We start from the raw sequence: 26654 nt of genomic DNA on the forward strand, positions 1-26654 counted from the left end.
TAATTAACAATTTGTTATGCTCAGAGTCCAATAAAGTTAAATTCTCATTACCTTATGTCTCTTTTCATTGCCCAGTCCAGGTACATTGGAAACATAGTCAAGGAAGTGCCTTTTTATAACGGATAAAATCCGATTTACGCATATAGCGGATATAAATCCGATATATGCGTAAAACGGACATTTTCCGGTATACGCATATAACGGATTTCGCTTATATCGGACAAAACCAGTGGGAACAATTGAATCCGATATATCTGAGGTTTACTGTGTATATAATATACATACATAAAAAAACATACATTTTAAAAAGAAGACAGAGTACGAAGTTGTTCATTACTCCGTGTGTGTATCAAGGTCAATGTCAATGTCAAATTTATTTATATAGCACATTTCCAACTGCCCAAAGTGCTGTACAGCAGCCAACAAATCGCAAAAAACACACATGCATAATAATAAGTTGTACAGCTAAGAGTAAAAACAGTGCACAAAATAATGACCCTGATAAAGATAATAAAACAATAAATCCATAATAAAACAATAAAAGCACACAATTCCCAGGTTAACCTGTGTTAAAAGCCAGACTATAAAAGTCTGATTTTAATAAGGAATTAAAATTTTTCAGTGATGGTGCAGATCTAATGTTAAGAGGCAGGTCATTCCAGAGTCTCAGAGAAGGCCCTATCACACAGAGATTTAAGCTTAGACCTAGGAGTTAAAAGGAGCTGTGAGCTGGACCTCATAGTTCTGGTAGGAACTATATGAGCAACGTCCTGGTAAGGTCATATGAGCGAATACGTTTGATGATTATTTTGTGCATTGCGAATGTTTCATCGTGAAGATTTAGTTTATTCCCCCCCAAAACCCTACTGATATGGAAGAATGTCAACCTCAGACTGGAATAAAAGATATGTAGTATGATGTTAGCATGCAAAATACAAAGTATTTTATTGGAGGTCCACATTAGAACAATCATTAGATTAGATTAGATTAGATTAGATTAGATTAGATTAGATTATATTAGATTCAACTTTATTGTTATTGCTCATGTCACTGGTACAGGGCAACAAAATGCAGTTAGCATCCAACCAGAAGTGCAATTTTATAAGTACCTTAGTAGTAAGTAAAAAAAAAATGGACAGATCTATGTAAAAAAAAAAACTATAACAGGCTATGACCATAATACAGTGAGGATATGTACAGTGATATAAATGACTATAATATGGCTATTGTAAATTATACAGATTATAAACAGTATGCACAGTATGGATGTGCATACTGAATCATCTTCAGTATTTTAAAGGAAATCAGCAAGGCGGAATAGCTGAGGTCAAAATTGTTGTTGAGATGTTCCATGAACGCTGATGATCTCACGGATCTCTGATGTTGTAGCGCTAGGTCAAATGTGTTTGCTCTTAGTGACCAAACTTTGAATAAACAAACGGTAGAATGAACGTACACCGAGTTATCTCATCAAAAGTGACTTTAAGATTCCGCCGACTAAGCTGCTGTGCTTCTTTCTCGAGTATAATCTGAAAAACAAACAGGTAACATGTCGACCTCTGCGTTGCTTGATTGCAATCAAAAGTCATCACTCATCTCTCCAAACACCGCAGAAAAGTTACAAAGCTCAAAATCTTATGTGATGTGTGAGATTTCCCCGGGCTGCTGTTTGTGTAACACGACCAAAACGAGTTGATCCTCCGTGTCCTCGTCTGCTGCTCACACGCCAGCTGACCACAGATATCGCACGACAGGCTGCTTGTTAATCAGCAGTGCTCGCAGCCTCTCTGTGCTTCCGTCTAACTCTAAAGTGACGAGCCGAGTGCTGCCAGGCTCTCAGGGATTGCAGGGAATCGTCTCCAATTGAGTTTGGGATCTTTGGCCTCCTCCGGATGAAGGCCGGAATGAGTGTGAGGATGAATGCCATGGGAGGGGGGGGGGGGGGTAAGAGGCGGCAATGCAGACTGAATAGCGACTTTCATCTTCATGAATATCATCCTCTTAAACTTTATCAACCAGAGGTGGTAGGGAAGATGTCAGAATTCTGCAAGTCTCAAGTAAGTCTAAACTTTTTAATCTGAAGTCAAGACAAGACGGGATGATTCAAGTGTAAGGACATTTTCCAGTCCTTACAAATAATTTCCCTTACCAACAATGTAACATTCATTCATTCATTCATTTTCTACCGCTTATCTTCACAAGGGTCGCGGAGGGTGCTGGAGCCTATCCCAGCTGTCTCTGGGCAAGAGGCGGGGTACACCCTGGACTGGTAGCCAATCCCAGGGCACATATAGACAAACAACCATTCACACTCACATTCATACCTATGGACAATTTGGAGTGGCCAATTAACCTAGCATGTTTTTGGAATGTGGGAGGAAACCGGAGTACCCGGAGAAAACACGCATGCAACATGCAAACTCCACACAGAGATGGCCGAAGATGGGATTTAAATCCTAGCTGTGAGGTCTGCGCGCTAACCGCTCGATGTCCATGCAGCCGAACAATGTAACAATCTGTTGAGTCAAAAAAACATCAAAATTGTGACTCGAGTCGGACTCCAATCTCAATCCTGTGACTCGAATCCCCACCTTCGTTATTAACTACGATACCTGAATGCACCCATCGCTCACTTCATTCGGTACTAATGATACTTCAAATGTATCTACTGCTCCCTCTCATCAGGAGGTTGACCCACTGTTTACTTTTCTAGACCATGCACAGGGCCACTATATGAGACTGTGGTGCATTTAAGTGGAGGCATTAACTGGAGTATTTACAGTATATTCATGAAAGTCTTCCTTTCGTTTCATCTTTTTAAAGTCCTTCTGGCGCTTTGATTGTCCTCCACTGGTTCTCACCGCCTTCTATCCTCTTAAAATCATTAGTGTGTGTGTGTGTGTGTGTGCGTGTGTGTGAATTTACTAGATGTGAGGATTATCGGCATCTAAGAATCTCCTCGATACATGCAGTTCCTGACACGCGAGACCTCCAGTTATCTGTGTGTGTGATGGCGGTGCGTTCAGTCACGACAAGCCTCCATGTGTATATGGGTGTGTGTGTGTCCTGGATAAGATAAAAGGTTAAGTATGGTGCATTCACAAAAGCACAGAGAAGGAGACACTCCATAAATGATGGCAACACGTTGTTAAAGTGTGTAGACAAGCATAACATGCGGCAGCATTGACGGCCATCCTGTAGGGATATGACGACTAATTCATTAAATAGAAAAAAGGTTGCTTTTGCAAAGATAATTAAGTTCTGTTTTGAGTGACACGACCAGAAGAGGTAGTCATTGAAAAATAAGTCTTTTGTTATGGTTCTATTTGCACTCAGTTAGCATTTTTAAAGGGCACCTATTCTGCTTTTCCCACTTTTCTGACCTATAAATGTAGTTAGAATGTTATATTCTCGTGTTAAACCTTGCCAAAGTTTCAAATAATGAGAAGTTTGAGGTAGCTCAAAACTGTCTGTTTCAGGGAGTTTTTTCTAATACTGGCTCTCTGTGATGTCACAGAGTTTACGGTGTTAGCAATGTCTCCAAGGAAGTGTGACTTCGGGTTTAAGGGAAAGCTGAATTTGTTTACGATTCCTAACGTAGCAGAAGTAGTTGGAGTTCCTGATTCCATACCAGCAAACAAAAAATATTATCTGTCAACAGCATTTCACACTGGACTGTTTTGGCCACTACGCAGCTGTGTTTATTTTGTGTAAGTAATAAAACAATAGTGGTTGTCTGTGTAGCATTATAGAGTGTGCATACAGGGAGCGGGATGCAAATTACAAGCTCACCAAAATAGCCATTTTCCACCACAATCAGTGGGTCTACCACAAGATCACAGTGAAAACTCATCCAAGCGGTCACAAAAGACCCCACAACAACATCCTAAGTACTGCAGGCATCATTTTCCTGGGTTAAGTTTCATGTTCATGATTCTATCATAACAAAGACACAAGGCAAAAATGTTTCCAAGATGAAAACCACCAACAAACAGAAATAACCTAAAAAAAATATGCTTAGTCTAAATGTTACCAGAACAAAATACTCTTGTGGTCGGACGAGTTACCAACAGTAAAGTATGGTGGTGGTAGTGTAATGGTCTAGGACTGTTCTGCTGCTTCAGGACAGAGAAGCCTTGCTGTGATACACAAAACCATGAATTCTGCTGTCTACCCAAAAATCCTGAAGGAGAAAGTCCGTCCATCTGTTTGTGAACTCAGGCTGAACCTAACTTGGGTTCTGTAGTAAGACGATGGCTGAAAACATACCAGCAATTCCACCTCGGTGGAGCTTCACTCCCTGTAAAAATCCATCATGTCCACTTGTCTACTAAAAAATTAACTTTTTCCGCCTTTTATCTACAAGTGTTCTTTCTTAGTCATCTAGCCAGAATTTAAAAAAGAACAAAATATAGTGAAACCATCCCTTGACCAAGCACCAGTACCTCTGCTTCAGTTGTTGCATGGTTAAACAAACAAGTATGTCTAAAAGGCTCCTAATGGCATGAAGAAGCCACATGAACAGTATGTTTGCTGATGTATTCCTCCTCTCAAGTCGGCGGCTGTGAACGCATGGGATGGGGGGGAGGGGGGGGGGCACCAAACAGATGGAAAAAGCGTGTAACACCACACATGGCGTTCCAGCGGGGGAGGGCGCGAACGAAGGAGGACGAGTGGTACTTTGAGATACAGGACAGCAGAGGAGCCAAGCCCTCGCTAATGAAGAGGAAGGATAAACAGACAGACTCGACGTCATGGCAACCGTTCAGACAAGTGGAAGAAAAGGTGGTGTGGTGAGTAATTGTTGGCTTTCTAATTTGCTTTGTTGACACACATTAAATGTGCTGGAAAATGTGCATTAATTCCCTTTAGCAACACCAGACGTGTGAGTGGAAGGTGGATCACATCACTGCACTCAAACATGCATCACCGTTAAGTGACGGACTTTCCCATTGAAGTGTATTATTAGAATACTAGAGGCTGACATTACATCTGAATGCTGAAGAAAAAGCCCCCCAAATAAATTGAATTGAGAACTACACCAATTATGGCATTGCAGCATAACATATAGCCATATAGAAATATATATATACCTGATCAAAATTTTAAGAATTCTTTCAACCGGTCATTTGATCAGAATTTTGTTATTTATTATGGCCAGGTGTGATTTTGTTGTTTATAATTTATTATTTATATGTATTAAAGTGATACTTTCATTCATTCATTTTCTACCATTTATCCTCACGAGGGTCGTGGGGGTGCTGGAGCCTATACCAGCTGTCTTCGGGCGAGCTGGAATCAAACTCGGGTCTCCTAGATGTATGCCCTGCGCGCCAACCACTTTTTCCACTGTGCAGCCCGAGTGATACTTTAAAAACCTTAAATTTTTCTTGCTACATCATGATTTTTACCTTTATTGTGCATTTATTTGCATTTTCTGCATGTAAAATTGCAATTATTATACTATAAAACATATTTATTGTTCAGATTTTGGGTGTGTAAAATGTATTTATGTATTTTTTATATATTTTTATATGTTGAAACTAATTAATAGCAAAAACTGAGATACCACTGTATGGCAATATGAGTCGAATTTTACTACATAGGAATCCTGTAGCGTAACTATATCAACTAACAGTAAAACAAAAATAAAGATTAAATAAATAAAAAATATGAGGTTAAAGGTGAATGTTTAATGTCATCCCTGCACCAATTCCCAATGCAAGGATTGCTAAATTAATTGAAATGCTGTGTGTATGTCAATTATTTTGTCAGCATATACCCCGCTTGCTATTTATTGTTTCACGGTTTATTAATATTAATGAAGCATCTACCACAGTGTTCTCATTGAAACATAAAAAGCAGACATTTTGGTTTTGAGAAGAGTTTTTCTTCAATAAAAGACTACGTGAGCAATTCTTGATCATAATCAATATATTAGTCAGGAATGAAGTCATTCCAAGTAATTTAAGCACAGCAGGCCTCGCCAAGCAGCACATATTGTGTTTCCCTCGATGCTGATTCTGGCACACGTTAGACGGATGCCCCCCCCCCCCCCCCCTCTTTTTTGACATGACTTTCAAACATGGTCCTTCCCCACAAAGATGAAACCATGCTAGGATGCCAGCGTATGCCAGTGTGTTTGGCAGACACACTACAGGTCCGACTGCCCCCGTCCAGCTGGCACAGTGATGTGGTGGTTGGCTCTCTCGCTCTTGGACAAAAACACACATACACACGTCTCATTGGAGTCAGCATCCTTAAAAGGCCTCGGCCAAGGTCACAATGCTGTAAAGCCTGATATTTTCTGTAGGACTCAAGAAGCGGTGGAAATCAATAAAGTGGTATTATGGGCGAATACTCACTGTGGAACATCCACACTAAACTACATCACTAGAGTCGGACATCGAGTCGCCAGCATTAATGGGAAGCGGAACTAACACTGCAATTCTCCTGTGATTGTTATTTTGATTCCTATAGTTTCGATGGCCACTTCGCCGACCAGAAGTGTAAACAAAATAATTGCGCCATAAACATACACCAGTGGTTTTCAAACAGGGGGAAGGGGGCACAAAAGGTTGTAGCTTGGAAATGGTTAGAGATAAATGCATACTGCTTGTGATGGGAGTAAATAATTAGTATATTATGACATCACCAGGCTCCTAAATGATCCATGACTCCCAACAAGCTTATAAAAAATGTCTGATCCATTTGTCATACTTTTCCACACCTCTCACGCAAACACGGGCATCATCATTATCATCATCATTTATAGCGGGATATTGAACACTGCTGCTTTCTACCCTACTAGGTGTGTATTTCCTGCAGCACATTCTCCCACGGCCGTGGGTATTTTTCATCTCCAAAAGGGAGGGAACCACTGGCTTACAGCAACATTGAGGCAGCAAACAAAGTATCCGACATTTCAAAAGTAAACATCTCTTGTGAAAGTGTAGTTCTGTGAAAAGTAACTTCATAACATTTACATTCAAGTTGAACGCTTTGGTATTTATATACTGTTTGAAAGTAGCCCTGCGAGAAATTCACGGTAAACTTGATAAAAAAGAAACAACTCATAAGTTCAGATATTTATTCCAAAAAACTAGAGCCCTCATTTAAACCATCCAAACTTTTATTCCCCTGCCTCTTAAAAGCATTGGAATCCAGAATCAAAGGGAAGCTGAATTGTGGAATCTGAATTGATGCCAATTCAAATGATGCCAAACAACATTGATAGGCATTACTGGATGGGGATGTAGACCACTTTAGGTCAGAAATTATGTTATTCTTATTCCTGCTGTAGCTTTAGCCTTTAGCCCTGTTGTACTGAACAGCCACAAAGAAAACATGTTCAATTTCTGATTCTATGTTTATCATCAGGCGGCACGGTGGTCTAGGGGTTAGCGCACAGACCTCACAGCTAGGAGACCAGGGTTCAATTCCACCCTCGGGCATCTGGTGCTGGCGACCAGTCCAGGGTGTACCCCGCCTTACGCCCGAAGACAGCTGAGATAGGCTCCAGCACCCCCCGCGACCCTCGCGAGGAAAAAGCGGTAGAAAATGAATGAATGAATGAATGTTTATCATCACAGTTTAAGCGCAAAATTGCAAAAAAAAAAAAAAGCTTGTGGATTTGAACGGATGAATGGTTAGCACACAGGCCTCACAGCTAGGAAATCTGAGTTCAATTCCACCCTCGGCATCTCTGTGTGGAGTTTGCATGTTCTCCCCGTGCATGCGTGGGGTTTCTCCGGGTACTCCGGTTTCCTCCCACATTCCAAAAACATGCTAGGTTAATTGGCGACTCCAAATTGTCCATAGGTATGAATGTGAGTGTGAATGGTTGTTTGTCTATAGGTGCCCTGTGATTGGCTGGCGACCAGTCCAGGGTGTACCCCGCCTCTCGCCCGAAGACAGCTGGGATAGTTTAGATAATTTGGAGTCGCCAATTAAGCTAGCATGTTTTTGGAATGTGAGAGGAAAACCATTCACGCACAGGGAGGACATGCAAACTCCACACAGGTGGAGATTCAAACAGATCTCCTGACTGTGTGGCCAACATGCTAACCACCCATCCACCGTACATTTTGTATTTTATAAGTATTATCATTGCTTTTCATAACTCTGATTGTGTGGTTCTACTAGCTCATATTGAACGTTCTTGATATCAGTACACCACTTTCATCTGTTTTAAGACAGTTTGGGTGTTTTTAAGATTAATAAATGCATCTGATGCATCAAATGATGCCAACATTGACAACCTCAGTGGAGGTAGTTGCAAGGCTGCTGAGTGCACAAAGGAAAAAAAAAATCATCACCAAACAACACACACACACACACACACACACACACACACACACACACAAATGTGACTGACTGACTGACCTTGCTGGTTTTGCAAAAAGTGAAAGCACTCTTTCTGAGAGCCATCCACATCGAGCACATATTCCTCGCTCGAGCGGTTCTGACATCTGAACTCTCGGGAGGCTGCCCTAGGGGGCGCCTTTTTCTTTTTTTTCTTGCTGGAGCGTACACAAAGACGTGCGCACACATCAAGGAGCACGGTCTGTGTCGCCTGTCTTCATCTCACTTTGCTTTAATCTCCTTTTCCTCCTTTCCCTTCCCCTCAGGTTTCATATGTCCTGTCACTATCAAAGCGTGTCAGAATAAAAGAAAACACTCAACTGTCCACAGGCCAGAAGATTAGGTACACCTGCATCATGTCACTAATTCAAATATTCAGGATCCAAATGGCCAAACAATGTATTTAGACAAAAGCTCTTGAAGGGCCTTTGAGAGAGCAAGTAATTACAGCATGTGTTGCATAAATGACACAACGAGCACCAAGTGACCTTCATAGTGGGGAAGAACCACAGACGCTAATGGCTTTAAACGAGACAAGGCTGGTTTCCATCGACTCACAACAGGAAATGTCATTTAGGGTCGGTTGCCAGGTGTGATGAAATAAGGAGAATACAAAGGAAAGGCTTGCTCGTGGACAGAAATATTGGGACAGTCGGCCGCTGAAGAACGTGACAAGTGAAGTCAATTTGGAGTTGGTAGTCCATCCTAAAGAGTATTTGTGTGGAATGAGGTCACTCTCACTATTAGATGAGTTTTTTCCACACCAAACTTGTCCAAAGCTTTATGGTCCTTGCTGTGTGCACTGGACCTTCCCAAACTGTTCCTAGAAAAGCCATGGTGTCTAGTAAATGATAAAACCTGCTTCAAGTACACAAATAACGAGTGAGCTCTAATGGACATAAACAGGTTCCCTTCATAATAAAAACGACAAAGTCTTTGGGGGAATAATTCATGTGAAGTAATTATGATACTGCTGATCATGAGAGTGGACAAAGAGTAATTGCACAGCGTCTGCTGATGGTGGACATATTATTTTTTTTTTTTTACACTATTATAGTCAAGATGAAGTACCTCTTAATGGAGAGTGGGAAACTCAGCATTAGTTCAGGAGTATCAATTTGTTGAGTAACACTGACAAATTGCGGTGCTATTACACCATCATGGTCAAGTTCTCGACAAAATATTGAACTTGGTGCTAGGTTTGTAAAAGCATACACACACACACACACACGCAGACACACACACACACTAAGGCAGACTCAACTGGGAGCTGATTAAACGAATGTAACAAACTGCACTTTTGCCTCCCCGCTGGGTCGAAAGCTTCTGACAAGCCGAGTCTCTCTGACACCAATGACACTGTGGCCATTTCAACTCTGCACTCAAAAAATCTCTGGAAGGAGAGGGGGAGGTGGAAAGGTTGAGAAAAATATATAGACCACGGAGCACATCAAGGAAGACTCAGGAGACAAAATTTGTGATTGGTGAAGTAGAAGAAGAACGGAGAAGCTCATTATTATTGAGTCACATTGATGCTCTTGCTGTCTTACGCTGCATTCCAGTACAATGGTAAATTCCAACTTGTTCCTCGCACAACTCAGGGGGGAAAAAAAAGACATGTTTGGGAGGAGTCCAGGTGAATCTGTACCATTAGCTATGTTACCCTGCTTATCAATACCAAAGCCTCAAGGTCTATACTTGTTTGCACAAAAGCTGAAGCATGAAGACTCGTTTATCTGGAACTTTTCCTGTCCAAGGATTGTAATAGATTATTAAATCCAATCTACTTCAGTTTCCTTATTCAATGCATACAGCATTAGGCAGCCAACAACATGAAGCGTATCTACATAAAGGATAGCCTTGCCTCAAGGAACGTGGATACTCCAGATGAAATGTCAACTCAGTAGGGGTGTAACAATTCATCTACTACATCGATGTATCGATTTATATTCCTATAATCCAACTAAATCCAACTACATTGATAGGTGTCATTCCTGACAACATAATGTATATCAATCTAACACAGTTTAAAAGATAATCAGTCGATTGCACTGATAGAAGGATATAAAACATTATATTTACTTATATGGATGTTTGCTTCTTGCACTTTTAATGATAAAGACGTCAAACATCAGTCGATTTAGTCTGCCTCCATACAGTCAAACTAAAAACAATGTTTTTTTCTGGATCCTCATTTGTCCAAAATCTCACAAAATCTGCAATGACAAGTAGTAAACAAAATTCTGTAAGTATTACATATTATCATGAATGTACCTGTTACTGCATGATCACAGCATGTACTGTATATATAAAACAATAAAGTGCTGTTTTTTTACAGGGCTTTATAGCCGAAATAGGTGAGTTGTATAATGTGCATTTTTAGCTCCCTCATGCAAACTGATATTCTCTATAAGGAACGTATAGAAAAGACATGTATGGTCATGTTTCCATATTTTGGATAGAAAATTAAAAGAAATGTGCAGTTTTCCTTTAAGACTCCGTGTTACATGATGAAAAATGTAGTGGTTTTGAAACCTTTTTACTTTTTTTTTTTTTTACCATGAAACCGACACATGCCTAATTATAACAGAAAAAAATGTAAGCCCATACATGGCTACACGGCAGCAGGAAAATCTGAATATGATGTAAGATTGATGACATGGTCGATAATGAAATACATCAAACTGTCTACGTGCAACACATTTCTGGTTTTGTCCTGAAGCCTCTTTTAAGAACCTCAACTTCAGGCGGCTGACGTGCACATTGACACAAACACAAAAGTAAGTCATAATAAAAATAGCATGTATGGAGGTTGTAGTGCGACCGGTCGGAAGAAAGGAGATTGATGAAGACGACTACGACATTTCACAAACAACAATCAGATGTAAAATATTTGCATATACAAGGTGAGAAATGTAAGCAGTGATCCAGAAATAAACTGCGGAAGTGGAGCACACGAAGCAAACCTGTGAGATATTGTACATGAGGCTGTTGTTTTGCTGCCAATCCATGCAAATAGACAACTAAAGCTAACATTTGCATAGACCGAGATGAATGAAGGATAGGATAGCAAAAGTTTGGGAAGATGAAATGATAACTAGGAAGTTGGGTAGATAAATGTGTCCATGTACGGATAGACCAGGGGTCAGCAACCCGCGGCTCCAGAGCCGCATGTGGCTCTTCAGCCTCTTTGTTGTGGCTCCCTTTGCAATGCTTGAATATTTTTTAACACCACAGTGGGGAAAAAGCATGTCTTTGTAATGAGTTTTAAAAAATCCAACTTTGTGTGAGTCCATGAATGCATCCTGACTGAGTTCTGACTGGTGATTGGATGAGTACAAGGATGAGCAGACAGGATGCTATTCAGTTCTCTCTCACAGGTAAACATTAAGGAAAATACTTTATAAATACTTTTCATACTTTCCCAAAGCTATTTGACAATTCTAAAAAATAAATTAGAGATCATATAAAACAGCGACATTGGAACTTCAGGTATCAGGTAAGTTTACAGTAATTTACACATATATTTATGTAAGTTTATATTTAATATAATACTAGCAAGAGTACTCCAACTTGTTTTTTTCTTATCTGAACTACTTTGATAGCCCCAAATTCCCTCCAATTTTGTTTTAAACATACTATGTTTTGCGGCTCCAGGCTATTTTTCTTTAGTGAGCAAGGGGGTGAAATGGCTCTTTTCATAATAAAGGTTGCCGACCCCTGGGATAGACGGACAGAAAGAAGGGTGGACGTAAGGTTGGGTAGATTGTTAGGTCGTTGACGGATGAATGGATGCATGGATTGATATAACAAGATAGAAGCTAGAAAATAGATGGGTGGACAAAAGGTTGCAAGGTCGAATGGATAGGTGAATGTGTAAATAGGATAGCTATACGATACCACCTTGGGGGAAAAAAGATGTATGGGAGAGTCCATCGAATGTAAGATGGACGAATGATGGAAGCAGGTTAGGGATGGACTGTGAGAACAATGGATGGATGGGTGAAAGACAGGCGGTTTGGTGGATGGATGGATATCACGATGGATGGTTGAATAATGGATGGATAAAGGATTAGGTAGACGGATAATAGAAGGTTGGGTAATTGAGGTCAGGTGAATGGATTAATTAACGGTTAGGTAGATAGATGGATAGATGAAAGGTTGTATAGGTGGAGGGAGTACTGGCAGCTGCGTTGATGGCTTCATGGCGTCATGATAGTATCTTAATTATTTGGATGATGGGTGAACAGATGATAGGACGTTTGAGTGAATGGATGATGGATGGCTAAATAATGAATTGATGAAAGGTTGGGTAGATGAACAGGTGGATGGTAGATGATAGATAAATAGGCCGATGGAGCCATGACAACAGGCTGAGTAGGTCAATGATGGGAAAAAGACTGGATCAATCATCAATGGTTGGGTAGATGAGTTGTTATGAGATGGATGGATATACTGAAAGATGGATGGATGCATAGTAACAGGTTAACTAGGTTGATGGATGAATGAATGGATGGATAGCCGGGTGATTGGATTAAGGTTGGGTAGACAGATAATAGCTGGCTGAATGATGGTAGGATGAAGCATTAGGTAGACGGATAAATGGCTGCATTATGGCAGGTTGGATAACAGATAATGAATATAAGGTTGATGAAATACATTATTGGTAGATTCCTATGATTCCTAAGATTCCTATGTCGATGAGTGGCTTGATGGATGGACACATATACTGATAAGAATCTAATTGGACCAGTTGGGTGAGGTTTCTAACACTAATCAAGCTACAGTCAGTGATGTACGTGATGTAGTACAGTGGGAACATTGACTGTGTGTTTCTATGCTATCTGATTGTGAGACCATGGGCTCTATTTTTGTAGACCAGGCACAGGCGAGGCGCGTCTGCCTTGTGCGGATGGCTGTGGGCCAACGGGGTGTGGCCATTGCACTTACCAATTTTCGTGAGCAGCGCAGTCTGGCGCAGCGCGGCGCACCCACGCCACACCAGTCAAATGAACGGGTCTCATTGCCTTTAAATGCGCAGGGCCAACTTCAGTGGCGGTTGCTGTGATTGTTTATTGCATTGAAATGTGCCTGACACTGCCTTCAAAAACCTGCCTGTGAGGTTTTAGTGACGTGTGTGCACTCTGCGCCTGTCAGCCAATTTAGCACTGCGCTGGGTGCGCTTCGCCTTCACTGAGAACACAACAGGTCGAGGCTGGAGATCTTTGAACGCTATTTTGTCACAAAATCTTCACTGCGCCAAGCTGAAAATGTGGACACCCACCCGAGTGCGCCCATCTCGGCACGGCACAGTCTACCAAATTACCAACTTGGCTGCGCACAGTGGTGCGCTGGATGAAATTACCACTTTGTGGGGTGCGCCCAACGCTGTGCCACCTGTGCTGCGCCGGGAAATTAGACCGTGTCTGTCTCTAGTGTTCTAGTATTCAACATAGCAGCAACAAAAAACCACCTGGGTTTAATTTTTTTTCATCTTTCTCTTTTGATTACATTTAATTACAGTATCAAATGTATTAAGATTGTTTTTGTAAGCTGCTACAATGAAAATATGGGCCTGTGATTATTTCAAATAAACCTTCTGTGGCTGTGATTAATGGCTTGCCTCTTTGCCCCTTGAGGAATTTAACATTGACACAGAACTTGTAAACAACAAAACCCCCTCAGGAATACAGATTCAATACAGTCCGCTAATGTCATACAGTCTTTCTCCTCCTCCATTGTCTGAAGTGATGTGTAGCAGAAAGTACATAGAAGGTAATTGCAATGTTAACGCTCATAAATGTTTAAAAGAGTCCATTTTTGTAGCAAGTAAGTAATGTAGGATAACAGAGGGAGAAACAGAACAGCCTGGGACAAAGGAGTCATGGCACAGGAACAATACGCAGATGGTCATGTCCCAGTCCAAAGTGCTGGGAGGCAGATCCTGCATCCCCACCTAAATAGAGCACAAGACCACACAGATCAATTCCAAAGCAGATGGTTTTCGTCCAAAAATGGCAGAGTACCAAAACCCAGAGGTTGAGACATTCAGAGCATCATTAATAAACTCACATTGTTGTACTTCCTGTTGTGTAACTATTCCTGCCACCTTGCTGGTCATCATTGCGAGCCAAAAACAACAACAAAGCCAAGCTGGACTGGTACCAAAGAAGACGTCAGAGGACGCTGCACTACAATGCACTCAATCCACTCCAAACTTCTACTCTTGTCTCCTGCTGTTACCAATCATTACAACCAACTGCCAGGGAGTTTCCAGGGAGTTTCTCCCCTGTGGCATGGACCCGATCCATGTGAAAGCACGCCTCACATTTTCGAAGCTCAAGTGAGTGGAGGAGAGAAGGGGAGGGATGATAAAGGCCTGACCTAAATACAGGTAAATCACCGTAGTGGATCACAGACCCTGAGAAACATGAATGTTGGACCCTTTTCAGCACCATTTCTGAAGGGTTAGAGGAGAAAACTAGAGGCAACATGCCACTTGTCATGCTGCTTGACCAGCTGAGTGGTGTGTGACGCTAACGCTAATTCTTCTGTCACAATGGGAGCCGGAGGGCGAGCTGACAAGTCACTTAAAGTGCTCATGACACCAAAACCTGAGGTTAGGTAAACCACAATGTTTTCGTAGAGAAAAATAACATTGAAATGCATATCTTCTGTGATACATGTGTACTGAAATGTTGACGTATTTACCCTTCTTGGCACTTTTTGTCACTGGAACCACTTTCCAGAAGAGGTATGAAGAAGAGGTATGGAGAAGATGGAGGAACCTCCAAACTTAATTAATTAATCACACAATAAATAATAATGAACTCTGTAGTTTTGCTGGCTTCATTGTATTGCCATGTGTGTGTGTGTGTGTGTGTGTGTGATACAAAGCTAACCTAATAACCCAAAAAAATAACAAACTTCATTACCTATTTTTTTCATGAATTTGTTCTGGGAAAAGATGGGTTGTCTTATTATTTTTAAGACAATTTATTGTCATATCCAGAGATTTATACATTATATTTGTTCAAATGCTATTTAAAATGTGACCTGTATAGGTTTATGATGTCTGGAAGAAATAGCCCCATTAACTTGAATATGAAAAGGTATTTTTCCCCAGAAAAAAGCGACTATCATTACACAGTCACACATTCCACCAAGTGGTGCACGGACAGCCATCCCAAGATTAATGTCAATAAAACCAAAAAGTACCGTTCACTCAATGCTTTCTGTCACCAACCGGGCTAAACTCACACGTGTCACAAACACAGCCGCTAAAATCATCAGTCTCCCCACACCCACCCTCTCAAAATTAAACAACAGGTCCATCTTTCGCAAGGCCGATAACATGGCACAGGATATCAACCACCCACTGAATCAATACCTCATCCCCCTACCTTCAGAGCAAAGATACAGAACAATGACGTTCAGATTGTACCAGCCGCTGTTCGAACCAGGGTGGACTTCATAGGATACGACCAAGGAGGATGCTACCGTTGAAAACAAATCATCAAAATGCAAGGTTTCCTCCCAAATTCCAAAAACATGCTAGGTTAATTGGCGACTCCAAATTGTCCATAGGTATGAATGTGAGTGTGAATGGTTGTTTGTCTATATGTGCCCTGTGATTGGCTGGCGACCAGTCCAGGGTGTACCCCGCCTCTCGCCCGAAAACAGCTGGGATAGGCTCCAGCATACCCCGCGACCCTCATGAGGATAAGAGGTAGAAAATGAATCAATTAATGTCTACTATATTGGGTAATACGAATTTAAAGGTGACTATGGGGGTGTTAGTTCATACCTATAGGGTATATTTTGAAGGTCGTAAACTGCTTTTCTAAAATATTCCATTTATTTTCTTATATTTTTTTCTATTCCAAATATTCCATTCCATAAATCAGGACTCCTACTGTGCAGAAATCCACTTTTCACGATCGATTTCGGAACCAATTAACCGCGATAAACGAGGGATTACTGTCCGGTCTCCATTTGTTATCTCCCTCAAACATTAAAACTTCTTAATCGAGTGCAGAGTCTCATCCACGGGAGGTTCTTCTGGACCTTCAATAGATCCAATAGATAGCCATCATCATCCAGGAGATGATTTACAGCTCCATGCTGTTGCTGGTGGGCACATTAAAGGCACGACTTCTGCCAATATATTCTTTTTTTTTTTTGGCTTTTTTGGTTTTCTAGTTTCAAATCCTGGCTGAACAACAAATCACTGGCATAAGATGCTATTTTTTAACATTTGCAGCGGTTCTAACATTCTCCATGTGAGATGCATACAGTCGTACATATTTCAGTTCAGTGTTGGTAGTTCTCTCAGGAAAGATAACGAAAGTGTTGCTGTGCAAATGCATCTATATGTGAAGGCTGTACATTGGTATGAATTAGAGGGCAGGGTTGTCCGTGGAGATGGACAGGAGATTGATGAGGAGGATTTCTTCCAAGTTAAACACACACACACACACACACACACACACACACACATATAAATCATCTGGTTTCAGAATGATCTCCAACAGTGTCATCCATCACCGTGCTGCAAAAACACACACTTAGCATATTTATATTAAAAATGACAGAAGCTTAAAGTTGCTGTCACTCAAAGGCTGTATTTAGGAAGCTATTTCCGTTTTGTGGATTCCAATCAACTATCTCGGCCTTTTCTGACCTCACCACCAGCATCACCAGCAACACAAATCACACATGCTAATTTCAGATTAAACAACATGGGAGGTGACTGTCAGTCGTCATCCACAGGGAGGAAAAAGTCACAGCGGGAGGGGAAATTTATCCAACCAGCAGGGGAAGGCAGTTGGGATGCAACCTCTTCTAGAACCTTAAAGCTGTGGTAATTCTATACAAATATATTTTACGGAACTACATTTGGACATCATATAGGACAGTAGAACCATGTGAAAATGCAATACTAATAAAAATAATGGCAGAAAGCTTTTATGCATATAAATATACCGGTAATGATTACAAAAATGTGAAAAAAATTACTGTTTTCGTTAAAAAATAACTTTTTTCTATCTGTACTACAATAATGTGTAGAACTTATCTAGCAACACATACCACGAAACTATCTGGCATGTAGCATGTTAAATACTGCATATAAAGTATGGTGAGTTTTCCAGGCTCACAATGTGATTGTCAGTCAAACAGCAGCTTCTATTGATTTTCTATGCCGCTTATCCTCACTATTTGGAGCCGCAGTCCCTGGAGAAAACCCACGCATGCACGGGGAGAACATGCAAACTCCACACAAAGATGGCCCAGGGTGGAACTGAGCTCTGTCTCCTAGCTGTGTGGCCTACGCGCTAACTCGTCCACTGTGAAGTCCCCTTTAAGATGAAAAATAAAAATAAGAATAATTAATAAAAGAATAACCTTTTAGAAGTTATAATAGAGTATAGATAGATTACCCAGCTTTAAAAAAATATTTCCTCCAATGTGTTTACTTTATAAACTGTGGTGGTTGGCTTTAACTATATAATAATTTAATCCTCAATAAAAATAAAAAATGTACTCTTGAACTTACTTTTGGCAGGTTATTACTTTATTTTAAGGTCCGGGCAAGATGTCGGGGAGCATGAATAATTAACTTTTATGATCAGCCAAAAGACAAACTGGCAGCCTCTAGTAGCTCGGGGGAGCTCACTGGGTTGTTCACTCTATTGATTTTTCACTGTGTACTGTATGTGTGCGTCTGTGTGGGGGCTTGGGGGTGGCGGGGAGGAGAGACTGGAGACTGTCTTACATTCTATGGGGCAATCATGAATATCTCACAAGTAATTCATGAGAAATCAAGGAGATTTCATTGGATCGTCAGTCAAACAGCAGCTAAGCAGCATCCATCCATTCATTTTCTACTGCTCATCCTCACGAGGGTTGCGGGGGTATGCTGGAGCCTATCACAGCTGACTTCAGGCGAGAGGCGGGGTACGCCCTGGACTGGTCGCCAGCCAATCGCAGGGCACATATAGACAAACAACCATTCACACTCTCATTCATACCTATGGACAATTTGGAGTCGCCAATTAACCTAGCATGTTTTTGGAATGTGGGAGGAAACCGGAGTACCCGGAGAAAACCCACGCATGCACGGGGAGAACAAAACTCCACACCGAGATGAAATGCTTTAGTGTTTAGGTTGTTCAGTATTCAGTTAACATGATAGAAGAAAATTGTATACCATAAAGCAACAGTGGTTAGCTTATTGTTACTCTAGTATGGCAGTTAGATATGTTGAAATGCCACTAAAACATTGTCTGTACAGTAAATACAAGGTTTTATAAAGGCCACAGTGAGCCTGGAAAAGATTAATTTCATTTTTATGAAGGCCTGGGGGTAAACTCTGGCCCACAAATGACATCAGACCAGCGTGCAAATGAAACAAAACTAATAAAAATCCTGAGAAAAATGAAGCAGATGCAGTGCTCCTTTAGTGTAGGTATGCATCCTTTTATGTTTCTTTGTATATCTGCAGTATGTTTCTACTTTTACTGCTTTATTTGTTTATGTTAGTCTGAAATATACCTCAATTAACTTTACTATTTTCTTTTACATTATTATTTTTATGATTTCAAGTGATAAAAAGTGGTATACACAGTGACAGAATGGAGAGAGCGGGGACTGAACGACCAACCTTCCACTTTCTGAACAATCTTCTCTACCTATTGCATACTACTGTAAATGAATAAATGTTTATCCTGACACTAGGCCTTTGACACTGTTACACATTTACCTACTGATGACGCAGCATCAGGACCAACTGGGGCTTCACTATCTTGCCCAAAGATGCTGTATTTCCACACAAACCCACAGCCGCTCTGCATACCAAGTCGCTTACCAAGTCATTTAGTCATTGGTCGGTATTTGCCATGAACATACTTACAGTACAGTATGTCATTCACAGTATTCTGTTAAATAAACTGAACGTTTAAACATTGTCGTTTAGCACTTAGCATGTTGTACAATCTTTAAACAAGATTTGATGTGTTTATTTAAACCAAAATAACTTATTTTTACTAGAAAAAAAGTAATCCCTCATTCTAAAATGAAGGCTATACTTAAATAGCTCTACAAAATTCACATTTCCCAGTCGGGTCTGGAACAAATTAGCCATGATAAAGTTGAATTCAAGAGGGCATAACAAGGCATGCATAAAAGCATTACATAGGATCACAAAAAAATACAGATATAAAAAAACGACATGATGAGAAAAAAATTGAAGTGTTGAAACATTGAAATCAGATGAAAAAGTGATCATACTAATACAAGTATTAATGCCATTTTACTCTTTTTGTATTGATTTTTGTTTGTTTAATAAACAAAAAGGTAAATAATAGAAGAGTTGTTGCCCACATTCTTCCATTTTTCTGTATGCAGCCCTCAATTGAAATTAGTTTTTTTTTTTTTAACAAAGCCTTGTTCTATGGGAATAATAGTTTCTAAATATGAATAAATTGGAGGTTAAGCAAAGCTCGGGACCTTTTCCAGTAATGACTGGATGCCATTTCAGCCAAAGTAGTTCCTAACAATGAGACTAATGACCGCCAAAGGGCATCGGTACTTGAACTCCTAATAGCGAAGAAAATGTGCCAAGGAATGAACCTGAACATTACAAATGTTTAGCATTTTCTAAAATTAATTCCAAACAGATTAAATTCCCTCGTATAAGAGACCAATCAGCTAATCGCTCTCACGCTAATTTCCCCGGAGTGAATATTTAGAGCACATTAAAAAGATGATATTTGATCCTGCGGCTCGCTTCTCCTCATTGCGCCTGAAATGATGCGAGGCCTTCACTTGTTCCTCGAATGGATGCTAATTTCAGCCGATGTAGATTAGGATGCAGGTTTGAAGAAGAAGCGGAATAAAAGACATCCTCGGAGTGTTTTCAGGTGTTAAAAGCCGAATAGCTGAAATAGCAAACAAACCAAAAAAAAGCAAGCGATAGATCATAATCCCTTTAACTCATCCATATCAAATCTCACAATGCTAATCCAAACACCGCAAACTGAGCTCCGGCGTGAATAATTACATTGTTTTGATAATTTGTAATATTAGCGCAGGTGGCAACAACTTAAGGGTTTGTTTTGCTCGAGGGCTGACATGCTTACACAACAAAGCTGATTTCATTGTCGTACATAATTAGCGTGAAGGAGGGCAGCCTGATTACACAGCAGCAATAAGTGTGAAAAGAAACACAAATAATTAAAGCCTACATTGGAGTGTTGCATCTTCAACCTGGAGGTTACAAGCTCAAAATTACAGGCAAAATGTAGACCAAAACAGAATGGGTGTGACAAAGCACCATAAAACTGATGAAGGTTTTTTGGGGGATGGGAGAACATCACATGATGAAGCTGCTTGATTCCATTTCCCAGAGATGCCTCCAGGTGAGCTTTCTTCTCCCAAACCTTCCCACCTCACCCATTGTCCCTGCTTGGCAAGAGAGACAGCCTTCTCCTCTACCATCATTTTCCTCCTTTGTGAAGCCGAAGCTTTGCCCAAAGTTGTTTTTCACTGCAATGCCAAATCCTCCTTTTCCCAGCAGGACATGCCCCATGATGTCATTGTCAGGGCTGAGTAGTGTGCTGTCCATTTCCGCTCTGTAAACAGAGGTGCTGCAGCATTGTGTTCTTCTTCATATCTTCTTTTTTTCTCTGCTATGCTCCTTTTTTGTTCCGGGATTCTGTCAAATCATTAGCCACGTTTACCTGAGGAGTTTTTCTCTTTCCGAATGACCTTTCCGAAAGCAATGGTATACATGGAAAGGAATATTCCAATCGCGCGTCTACGTACATGCGCCATTATAATCAACCAGAATAGTCAATGGGGCATGCGCAGTAAAGCGTAAACGCCAACATCATGTGATACTGACTTCCTCCAGTTTTTCTTTCACTTAATAATAATAATAATAATACATTTTATTTGTATAGCGCTTTTCAAGATACTCAAAGACACTTTACAAAAGAATGAAGTTGAATAGAGCAAGTAAACAGAATAAAAGACACACCAAAATACAACATTCATTGGTTAGTACACAGTTAAAAAAGCGGGGCGGGACACAGCAGTCAGATATAGAAGGTTAGACATTAAAAACAGATTTAAAGAGGTGGGTTTTGAGTTGTTTTTTGAAGGTGGGAAGGTCAGGGCAAGCACGGAGCGAGTGGGGCAAAGAGTTCCAGAGAGTGGGGGCAGCGATGGAGAAGGCTCTGTCTCCCCAGGTTCGGAGCTTGGTCTTACAGGGGAGTGCCAGGAGGTTGGAGTCTGAGGAGCGAAGGGGACGCGGGGATTATGTGGATGGAGGAGGTCTGTGAGATATGGGAGGGTCAGATCGTGGAGGGCTTTGTAGGTGAGGGCTTGTTGGAATAACTCCGTATTGCCAGTTTTTTGTTCGTCCAGTCTTGAAATTTAGTTTGAATCAAAAACAAACTCTCCGCAGCAGTCCAGTGCCGATTGCTCGCCTCCATTTTTTAAAAAATTGAAGAACATCTCGACCTGCGTGTTACGTCATATCTCAGCATTCGCTGAAAGAACGCACCCGAGAACAGGAAAAGATAAAGTTCAATCTTGCTAATATTTTATAATTAAGCTCGGTGCATGTTTTATATAGATATGTATTTTCTTTTTTAATAAAACTGGACTTGTGAATGGCGTATAGAAGGGTTTAGATTCTGTTCCACAGATGGCGCTAATGCACACGAAAGCTGCTTGCCAACCGCCAATAAACAACAGAAGAAGAAAAACACCACGAAGAAGAACGCAGTCTGACAACTTTCCGATTGAGCGGGTACAAGATACCTCAATCGGATTGGGAAAAGGATTTTCCACCCCTGTGAATCCGATTATATATTTATTCGGATTGGCACTTTTCTTTCGGAATGAGGTGTATACAAAGGTTACATTCTTTCCATTTGAGCAAATAACCCGAATGGAATTGGAATATCTGGGTCCATGTAAACGTGGCTAATGTTGACTGTGTCCTACTCACGCTTTTCAATAGCTGCATCCTTTGATTGTACCTCCTTTGGGGGTTTCGGTGGTTGGGTGGGTTCCTCCACTGACATTCCTGTGCTTGTATTATCCTCCTCATAGACGAGGGTGCCGGTCAATATAAGGCTCTCCTTGTGTCTGCTTTCTCAAACGCCCTCTCTTTATTGGAGGGTCCTCAAACCCCCGAATGATGTCATCCCAGCCACAAGTACACGCCTGAAGTGAGTGTCCTGCTGTTGTTGTGGTCGCCTCATGTTGTTGTGTCATGTTCTTGAAGGCTTCATGTTCCTTTGCTGGGTATCTCCAACAAACAGACAGCAATGGAGACTGCTGTCATGACAGCCACGGGGGGGGGGGAACTCGACTCTGAATGCCCAACATCACTCAGGTCCACGAGGTGCACACATTTATAGCAAAACGCACAAGTCTGAATTATGTGTAAAGGTGGATATAGGGGTATTATTTAATGGTTAGAGGGCTCTAATCATGTAACAAGTTGTATTTAGGAGGCCATAGACATGCTCCACTATGAAAATATTGCATTTATAAATAAGGAATCCTTAAGGAAAAACAGAGTTTGTATAAGACAATACTGTATTTTGATTGCAGTTCTAACATAAGTTTTTTTCTTAGCTTCCGACGACAAAAAGCCAAAGTAAAACAGCATAATCGAGGCAAACTCACAACGTCATCAAAGCCCTACATTGATCTTTTACATTGAATTCCAAATAATTCAAAACTAAATTCCACCTCGTTAATCATTCCTACTCGGCTCAAAACATCACATTCATCATCGAAGGCTGGTTAATTAAAACCAATTCTCGCTTTAACAATGCCGTTTATCCAAACAAAATTAAAGGAGCAGTGAGCAGCTGAGCGTAAAACTGAAGCAGCAGCAGCAAGTTGGTGGCTAATGAATGTATGCAAAGCGTATAGCAGCGGCGCGCTTGTTTCAAAGCAAGAGCAATTCCCTCGCCGTCCTCCCACTTAGAAATAAAAGCTAACCTTCCTGGGGCGGCTAAATAAGACAAATGGCCGAGCCCACTCAGCAATTTCATTGTCTGTCTCTACTAATGACGGTAAGTCAGTGAGGCGCATTGATCTGAACTAGACTAAGCGTTTGTAAGTTAGCTCCTGTGTTTTTCTCTAATAAATCCTGTTCAAATGCTCCTACTTGTTCATTACCGGGGCCTCATCATTCAAAAGACGTTTTTCCCTTTGCTTTAAAAAACTTTGTTTGGAAATTCTACTAAATCCGTTTTCCAAAAATTACAACATTATTGTTGCTTTTCATAATATTGCGACTTAAAAAAACACTGTCTTTCTTTAATATTTAACTTCAATTTGCTCTTAATATTTTGAATTTATTCATTACAATTACTGCTGATCTTACTGTTTTTGCTGTTTTATTGTTAAATTATACAATCAAAACACAGTAAATGGTCCCCGGGTCGCACTTCGGACACCCCTGCTTTAGATACCTCAGCTATCTTGGCTCAGACGACCTGTTGCCAAAACATAACATAACAATTTATCGTAAATATGACTCTATTCAATTAACACCTGAGTCTCAGTGAGTGGGTTGCAAAATCAAATAATCTCAGAGGTCTCCAATTAGCACAGCATAAAAAAACAATAATGCAGGAACTGCAGGAACCATAGATTTTTAGAAGTGAGCTGCGTAAACCTTTCAATGAACTTTGTAGCAAAAACCAAAAAGAAACAAAATAAATACTTTATGCAAATTCTCCCTCTTGGAACTTTCAGGTGGAAAATTAAGAGCGTTGTGCTAAGGAGGCAAAGGCCGTTTTGTAGCAAAGTTATGGTAGCCATTATGTTGTCAAGAGGCCTTTACCTCCCAAAAGTGATGGTTACATCCTCAATATGTTCCCGAGGCTTTAACAACCTTGTTAAGCGGCTTGATTGAGAGACCAAAAACAAGCTAATGTTGTTTCTTATGGGCCCAAAGATACACTTTATGGACCATTATTGTTTATCTCAACGTGATTGTGCACCAGCGTTGTCTTTAAATAGGATCATTTTCAAACATGGGTTAAATGGGACTTTGTGGTGCCCCCAATGGGTTGTGGTTAGAATACTTTGGAAGACATGGCAGCAGAGAAGTAACATAGATGTCCTCAAAATGTTATTATCATTAGACAAATGGTCAATAACTTAACTTAACTACCTGTGTCCTGGTAAAAAATGTTTTGCTGGATAGCGAATATGTTTTTCAAGCAATCCTACTCACATTTTCCATATGAGTGCTTGTCGGTGCAATAAGGATGTGTACCAAGTTTTGTGACATTTCGACTAAACACCCTTAAGTCAGTGGGTGTTGTGCTGTGTGAGGAATTTCAAGTCGTTTCGACTTGTAGGGTTTTATTTATTTTACACTGACAATATCAGTGTAATATCAGTACCACCATATGGTGTGTTTGTGAGAAAACGAATAGCACAGGCAGTGCAGTAAGGTCTGCAAGTTTTGACCAACTTTCGATTCTCCGCTTGGGCATCTCTGTGTGGAGTTCCCCTGTGCGTGTGTGGCTTTTCTCCGGGTACTCCGGTTTCCTCCCACACTCCAAAAACATGCTCCACTATGGCCACTCCAAATTGTCCATAGGTTTGAATGTGAGTGTGAATGGTTGTTTGTCTATATGTGCCCTGTGATTGGGTCACAACCAGTCAACAAGTTGTATTTAGGAGGCCGTAGACATGCTCCACTATGAAAATATTGCATTTATAAATAAAGAATCCTTAAGGAAAAACAGAGTTTGTATAAGACAATACTGTATTTTCATCGCAGTTCTAATATAAGTTTTTTTCTTAGCTACCGACGACAAAAAGCCAAAGTAAAACAGCAAACTTACAACGTCATCAAAGCCCTACATTGATCTTTTACATTGAATTCCAAATAATTCAAAACTAAATTCCACCTCGTTAATCATTCCTACTCGGCTCAAAACATCACATTCATCATCGACTCCAAATTGTCCATAGGTTTGAATGTGAGTGTGAATGGTTGTTTGTCTATATGTGCCCTGTGATTGGGTCACGACCAGTCCAGGGTGTACCCTGCCTTTTGCTCGAAGGCAGCTGGGATAGGCTCCAGCATACCCGCGACCCTAATGAGGATAAGCTGTATAGAAAATTGATGGATGGATATAAACAGGAAACAAACAAGCTAGAAAGGGAGTGGGAAAAGGAAGAACTTAAGATGAATGAATGGTAAAACAAGCATATTCAGTTTGTTTGGCCTGAAGTAAGCTATGGAAATCGATGTTACAAAAATGAATAGCTCTAGGCCATTTTCATTTTGTAAAAGTAGCTCCTACAAGAAAAAACACTGGAGACCACTGAGCGAGCGTTCGATAAGTGTCACAAATAAAGCAAACCCCCCCCCCAAAAAAAAACCACACACAATTTTTGCTTTCACCAACCCTTTCAATCAAATTTCACATTTCTTAACTATCAAAAATAAATGTTAAATGTTAAACGCTAAATGTCAGTAGAGGTTGTGAACCAGAGACTATTTTGCCTGCCCGCTGCCACCTAGTAGGATCTGTGCAAGGCATGGCTCGGCACAATGGCAACTTGCTGAACCTGTGTCGACGTTCTCATTTAACAGGCAACAAGAACAGAGTGCGGGGGTGTTTGTATAAAACTAAAACCTTCCAGTTGCTGTTCCCGTCCAAGGCAAGCGCCGCTAGCTAACATGACAACATGACCAACTATTAACAATGAAAAGGTAGCTACAGGCTGGGTTTTTTGCACTCATTTAAAAAGTTAATTGGCTGGGTGACAGCAGGATATAATACAGGAAGACAGGAGGGGGGGCGGGGAGGTCGCCTTGCGGCTGTAAAGCTTTGGGGTGCCTGCTGCATAGATGCATGCTGGGAAGGAAAGGCTACAGGATGCACACAGCAAGGGGGAAGATATTGTGATGCTTAACTACATCGTATTTTTATGCTACGTCCAATTATGCATTGTGATGATGGTAGCTTTTAGAAGCTTTTGTTGCAGTAAAAAGTTCGACTTTGATGATATGAACTTTAGTCTTTAGCAGATTTTTATACACTTTGTGATACAAAATGCTAATGATTGTGTTTTATGGTTTATTTCATTTACATGTTGTATAACACAATAGGGATGAATGCATTGTTTTAGATTAATATTACATTTGTTATGATAATATGTAGGGTGGCACGGCGGGCGAGTGGTTAGCGCGCAGACCTCACAGCTAGGAGACGAGGGTTCAATTCCACCCTCGC

General features: G+C 40.7%; 1 protein-coding gene across 2 annotated transcripts in view; it reads right to left on the minus strand.

Moving 5' to 3' along the window:
* b4galt2 (UDP-Gal:betaGlcNAc beta 1,4- galactosyltransferase, polypeptide 2) overlaps window positions 1–26654 on the minus strand; it is a 98384-nt gene that overhangs the window by 46943 nt on the left and 24787 nt on the right. The window lies entirely within an intron of this gene.

The sequence above is a fragment of the Doryrhamphus excisus genome, chromosome 3 (assembly GCF_030265055.1).
Source record: "Doryrhamphus excisus isolate RoL2022-K1 chromosome 3, RoL_Dexc_1.0, whole genome shotgun sequence".
NCBI classification, from domain to species: Eukaryota; Metazoa; Chordata; class Actinopteri; order Syngnathiformes; family Syngnathidae; genus Doryrhamphus; species Doryrhamphus excisus.